The following is a 6000-nucleotide window of genomic DNA, read 5'->3' on the forward strand; positions in this document are numbered from 1 at the left end:
TCATAGGATACCAAGTCTGTTTTCATTTATTCATATATTTTCTGACAAAATCCGAGAACCAACAAAACAAAATTGGTGTGGCCTTAGCGTCACCAAAACAGGTCAACACAAACTGGCGCAAACTGTAATAAGCAGTAAACACACAGATATGTCACCATCGGACTGGGACTTTGACAGAGCGGTTGGTCGGCCAGGCCCAGTCACTAGGATGTAGCCAGTCCCAGAACCACACCTGTACAAATACTGATAATCTCATACAATATTTCTACTGTTTTCGGGTTGACACAAAATGGGGAGAATGAGTTGTCAAATTACCAAGCAAGTCAGTTGTGTAGGGAGTCCCTCGCAATGATTTGCTTGTAGGCATGCGTTGATGACTTTTAAGTAAATTAATAGTGAGCGTTTTCTGAAAATGTTACTAGACATCACTTAGTTTGTAATAGAGGACATATTGGTAAACTTATTGAAGTTATTGGCTAATAATATACTAGTATGCTTATTCTGCAATCCATTGAATCTGACTTAGAATGTCCACAGCAATATCTAAGGTAAGCAAATATGCTTTTAATATAATCTGTGGTTTGAAAGCTGCAGTTGGAAACAAAGTTGCTAGGGGGCTGGATCGTACCCACTATAAAAAGTGGAACTCAAACCCTTCAGAAGCAATTCAGTTCCACTTAACCAGCAAAGATACCCGTAAAATAAAAGCGTAGCTTCCAATTAATGGTTGATTAAAACATACTTAATTTTTCATTCAAAGATTTAGTTGGCGTTGCCTTAGCTTCAGCAGAAACTACCTCCCAAGCTGCTTGTTTTGCAGTTGTTGCTGACTTTGCCAGGATATCCAGAGTCATCAGCCAGGGATAGTCCAGTCTTATCTTAACTATTACAGGTGCTTGGGCAGGATTTAGATAACACCTCAGTCTCCCCAGATGGCATATTGGGACAGCGGAACAAGAAAAAAGGCAGGGAGAAAATTAGTTTGCAAACCGTAAAACTGGTGTTAGCCGGATAAGAACAGTAAATCCTGAAGAAACAGAGCGCTAAGGAGGAACAGGTTTCACCGATCGAACCCAGCCATGGTAACCGGGACAAAATGGCCGCAATGTTTCAACAACTTTCCACCCCCCTGCCCTCAAACACTGGAGCTTTTACCACAGAACCTGCGAGTGTAGGCTCACAAATTGGCTGGGCTTGGCTGCAGAACTGTTGCCAGTATTACCTCCCCAAAGTGTTTAAAGTTTTCCGGTCGTTTTCGACATCCACAGACCACCTACATCGGACTAATGGCACCAAACATTGCTGGGGAGAAGTTTCAGCAACAAGGTTTCCTTGTGCATAACTATATTGTATGCACTAACTAATAATAATGTTGGTGTGATCTTGGCAAAATTTCAAGAGTACAAGTTCAGGTGGTTTACATTTTCATTGAAATCTGATAAAAAAACTCACACAAAAAAGACACCCTTAATTTCTTGGCTGCCATGTACAGCTAAGTACTCTATCTGCACACACAAAATGTTTCCTACATGCACTTAAAAGTTAAATGCAGTATGCACTTAGTAATGGTGGTGCTTCACATTTTCAATGAAATCTGATAAAAAAACAGACAAAAAGTTTTTGCTGCCATGCTACTCTATATCTTATGCTGTACACACAAACATTTTCCTGGCCGCCTGAATTTTTAGTTCAGGTTTAACGATAAACCTATTCCACAAAACGTTGTATTTCAAGCCCTGTGGGTAGAAAAAGCAAGCAAGCTATTGGAACAGAACTTATTGTTTGACCTTCTTAGCTGGATAAACCAGTCCCAGGCCTGGACATGTTTTCTTTGCTTAATGGTTTCTTTGGGGTGGAATTACCGAGGCTGGATCAGTACAAGGTTGTAAGGATAGTGTGAAACAGGTGTGCTTTTGGCAGTGGCACTGCTTTGTAAGTCCAGCACATTATTAAATAGATCTCAGGGGTCTTCCCAGAAATTATAAGGGAAAAGGTGCTCCCTAGTTGGTTGATGAAAAATCATCGAATTTTCACGAAAATAATTGGAGAAGACCCTAAATTTGAACATTTGGGGCTAGGATTCTGGGGAGAGGGGGAGCATCCTTGATTCATTACTTGGGGAGAGCCCTTGATCTATATACAAACGAGAAGGGTTGTAGGCTGAAAATGACTGGTAAAGTCGCTGTAGTTGAAAAACATCAAGGGGATTTGTACAGCGTGGGGTTTAAAACTGAAAATTACAGGATTTTTTTGTTAGCTTGGATGTGGACTTCTGTGCCATTGCCGCCGACATGTAACAATAGTGTAACACATGTGGCAGTTCTACCTGTCTTTTGTAACACTATCAACACACATCAAAGGGTGGATCTACTGCTACATCAAAGTTGCCGTTTCACATGGAACTAGCTCGCCACAATAAGTGGCAGATCGTGAGAATTGGGGTAAGCTGATGACAACGCTAACCTACGTCAGTGGAGCTGCCGGGATCTTCTGGGACTGAATCTACAAGAGATTTCTAATAACAAACTTTGGAAGAAAATTATAACCTTCGTAAATTACATCTGTGAAGGTGAAGGATCTCTAAAAAAAGTATTTTGTTAGCAACTGTAAGAAGCTTGTTTGAAAGACATATACGCTTATAGTCTAAAAATGGACCTTGCTTCCTGTCCTCGTTGTAAGTTGGAGTCAGCATTTAGACTAGAATAGTCACACGTCATAATGTTCACATTATGTTTCATCTATAGTGTTAGCATCATCTTTAAAGATGGAAGGATGTCTACTAAATGTTTGTCCTTTTCATATTACTTTGAACTCACCTTCTAAGATAAGAATATGCGAATTGAACAATTTTTCTCTAAAGTACTGTGAAAGAACACAGCCTACTATATATTAATACGGATGAAAATGAGCCAATATAAGAACAATTTACACCCAAAAATGCCCCAAGAGACCCTCAGACTGACATGATAGCTCTCCTCTGGTCTACATCATCTAATTTCAAACCAAATGGCCGCCATGTTTGCCTATTTATAGCCTATAATACCTGAATAATTGCCTGTCCATTGATTCCTGCCTTCATTAGCAATTACACGAAGCTCTAACGGTCCTCTTTAGCAGCACCAGATGTCGTTTAAACCTGATTCGTTTTTAATTACACCGAAGACTCCGGGATTGGCTCAGGATTCGATCAGGTGTTTCACCTGCTGCAAATAAGAACCAGAAGGTATCCAGGGGTTTCCCCGGCGAGATTCACGGCAATTTCCCCCTGAAATTAAACCGAAATGGACTCCTGATTCAATCTACAAGCTTCACTAGAACAAAGGCAGGCCTTTGAATACCGCTTTAGTCTTTAATGTTGCGCCATTAATATTAAAGAACTGAGGATGTGTATTACAGAGTAGAGGAAACCATTTTTGTGAGTGACAACAAGTGAGTAGATAAAACTTGACAATTTGAATTTAATAGTTTTTTTAGAAAGTCATCAAGGCCAAAACAATTAACTCTGGCCATTTTTTAAAATTGGATTCTAGGCCTGCACAATCCATAGATTAAAAACCCCACTGGAAGCAATTATTGTATTAATCCTACAACATAATCAAAGGCAACTGCAAAAACACAGTCTGGACACAATAATTGCCCATATAAGCTAGAAAGCAACACATCTAATTATATAACAGATAGAAAAGGATGTGTATTGTAATTATCTATTTATTACTATTATTCAACCAATATTCTCTCTAATCTGGATTTTGTCCCAATTTTAAAACAGGTCACACTTGGCAGAAGTCAGCAGACTCCAATGCCACTGACTGGGACACAATAAGCTCCTAACCAGAGCCAATTACAGTTTCTAGGTCAGCCTGGTTTACCCAGTCCTGTTCCTGCCAAATTGTGCCCCAATCACCTGGTCTAAAGAGTGGCTGAACTCCCATCTCCATATAACCTGGGAACATGTTTGTACAAAAGGCTGGATTGGGGGAGTAAACTACAAAGGTTTTATTTGAAAAAGGGACCATAAACGAATAAACGTCTTCATTCCGCTTTATAAATGCTCCCGAAGCGACGGTTTTGGAGTTAATGATTTAAGACGGATCCAATAAACTGAGGAATGCAGCAACGTTCAAGAAACAAGAAACAAGGGTTTAGCAAAAGGAGAAGCCTGTTCTTCAAATATACTATAACCGTTCTAGCCATTCCAGGGCAAGAGCTACTTTCAGGGACAAATTCAAAACTAGGCAATCAGAGATGGCAGACTTCACCCCCCCCCCTCACATATAGTAACATAGGCTAGAAACACACACACACACACATGCATATATGCACATGCACACACACAGACACAGACACACACACACACACACACACACACACACACACACACACACACACACACACACACACACACACACACACACACACAGAGACACACACACTCACACACACTCACACAGACATACATACACACAATACATAGACATAATACAGACACACACAGACATACATATACAGACTACACTGATGTTGAACTTCGAGCCTACTTGAAACCCTTCACTCCACACTTCATACACCATTTGTTTGTTCTATTGTCTCTATTATGATTAGTTATCACCGAGCCTTTTATCATTCATCAACCCTTCCAGTCCCCTGCCCAGATGTGAGAAAAGCACATCAGCCTGAGGGCCAGGCAGAAGTCACGCTTGTTTTCTCACAATGCCACCTTTGACTTTCTACTGCAGGAGCTAGACTCACCAGTCTAGACTTGAACTGTTGGTGGTAAACTCCAGGTACAAATTGGCCAAACTACAGGGAAATATTTCATTACTGGACAGATTTGTCTGTTGAAAATGGTACACAATTAGCAAAAAATATCAAAACATAGCCTAGTATTAGCCTAGCAGGGGTCTTCTGAGAAATTCTTAGGGGAGAGGTGCTCCCTAATCAGTTGATGAAAAATCAGCAAATTTTCATGAAAACACAAAGAGAAAACCCAAAATTTGAACATTTTGGGAGAGGTGCTAGGATTTTAGGGTGAGGGGGAGCACCCTTATTTCATTGCTTGGGGAGAGTCCTGCCTAGTAACAACAGCCTAAAAAGCCTGCAAAAGTCAGTTAGCCCAGACTAGCCTTGGGACTTCTGAGTGTACCTAGTCAACCTTGGCGACTAATCCGGCTTAAAGGGGGCGATTTTAAGTCTGACTTTCCACTTGCAAGCACGTAGGCTCAACATCCAACACACAACCACACTGCTGAATCCACCTCCTAACACTGACTGGATTCAACAACACAAACTTGTTTTTACAAGGGGTTGTCAGAAAATTTCTCCATGGTTTAAGAAACAAGACAAGGGCATGAGATTCCTTATCATACAGGTGAGAACCTTAAGAATGTGAAGGACACACCTTTGAGGTGCTCTGCAACTGCCTCAAGGTGTAATTAGATCTTAGCATCTTAGCAATTAACTCGCAGCCTTAATTATCACGTCCTGTAATTATCTGATTCCAATTCAATCAGAGCATCTCTGAACATACCGGCTGCCATCTTAAATAGTCCACACCAGTGGAATATGTTGGTTCTGGGTTTTAGAAAAATATTTTCTGAACAAATACACGAAAACAGAGTCAGAAGAGCTACAGAAAATCCATACTTTTGTAAGAAGCAGACATAGTTTCTGTAGGTGGCTACAGTCAACACATGTTTTTTTCCCTGTCTTCTGATTTCACCATTTCAGGCCAGACAGACTTTTGTTCTTCTGTTAGACTTTTGGATTTAAAAATGGATTTTTAACAAATCATGTGCAAGTCTCCTGTTCCGTTTGAAAGAATGCTTCAAAACATTTGCTCACTTAGACCCCAAGAACTACACAATGGGAGGAACGGGGTCATCAAAACAAGCGCACACGGCGTCTTTAGAACATGGCACAATGATAGCCTCCTTCGCAGTCTTGTTGGGCGTGGGCGTAATTTTTTCTCTGAGCGACGCTAGTAATATGCGGCCGCGAGGG

The sequence above is a fragment of the Branchiostoma belcheri genome, unplaced genomic scaffold (assembly GCF_001625305.1).
Source record: "Branchiostoma belcheri isolate BF01 breed outbred unplaced genomic scaffold, Haploidv18h27 scaffold87, whole genome shotgun sequence".
Classification (NCBI taxonomy): domain Eukaryota; kingdom Metazoa; phylum Chordata; class Leptocardii; order Amphioxiformes; family Branchiostomatidae; genus Branchiostoma; species Branchiostoma belcheri.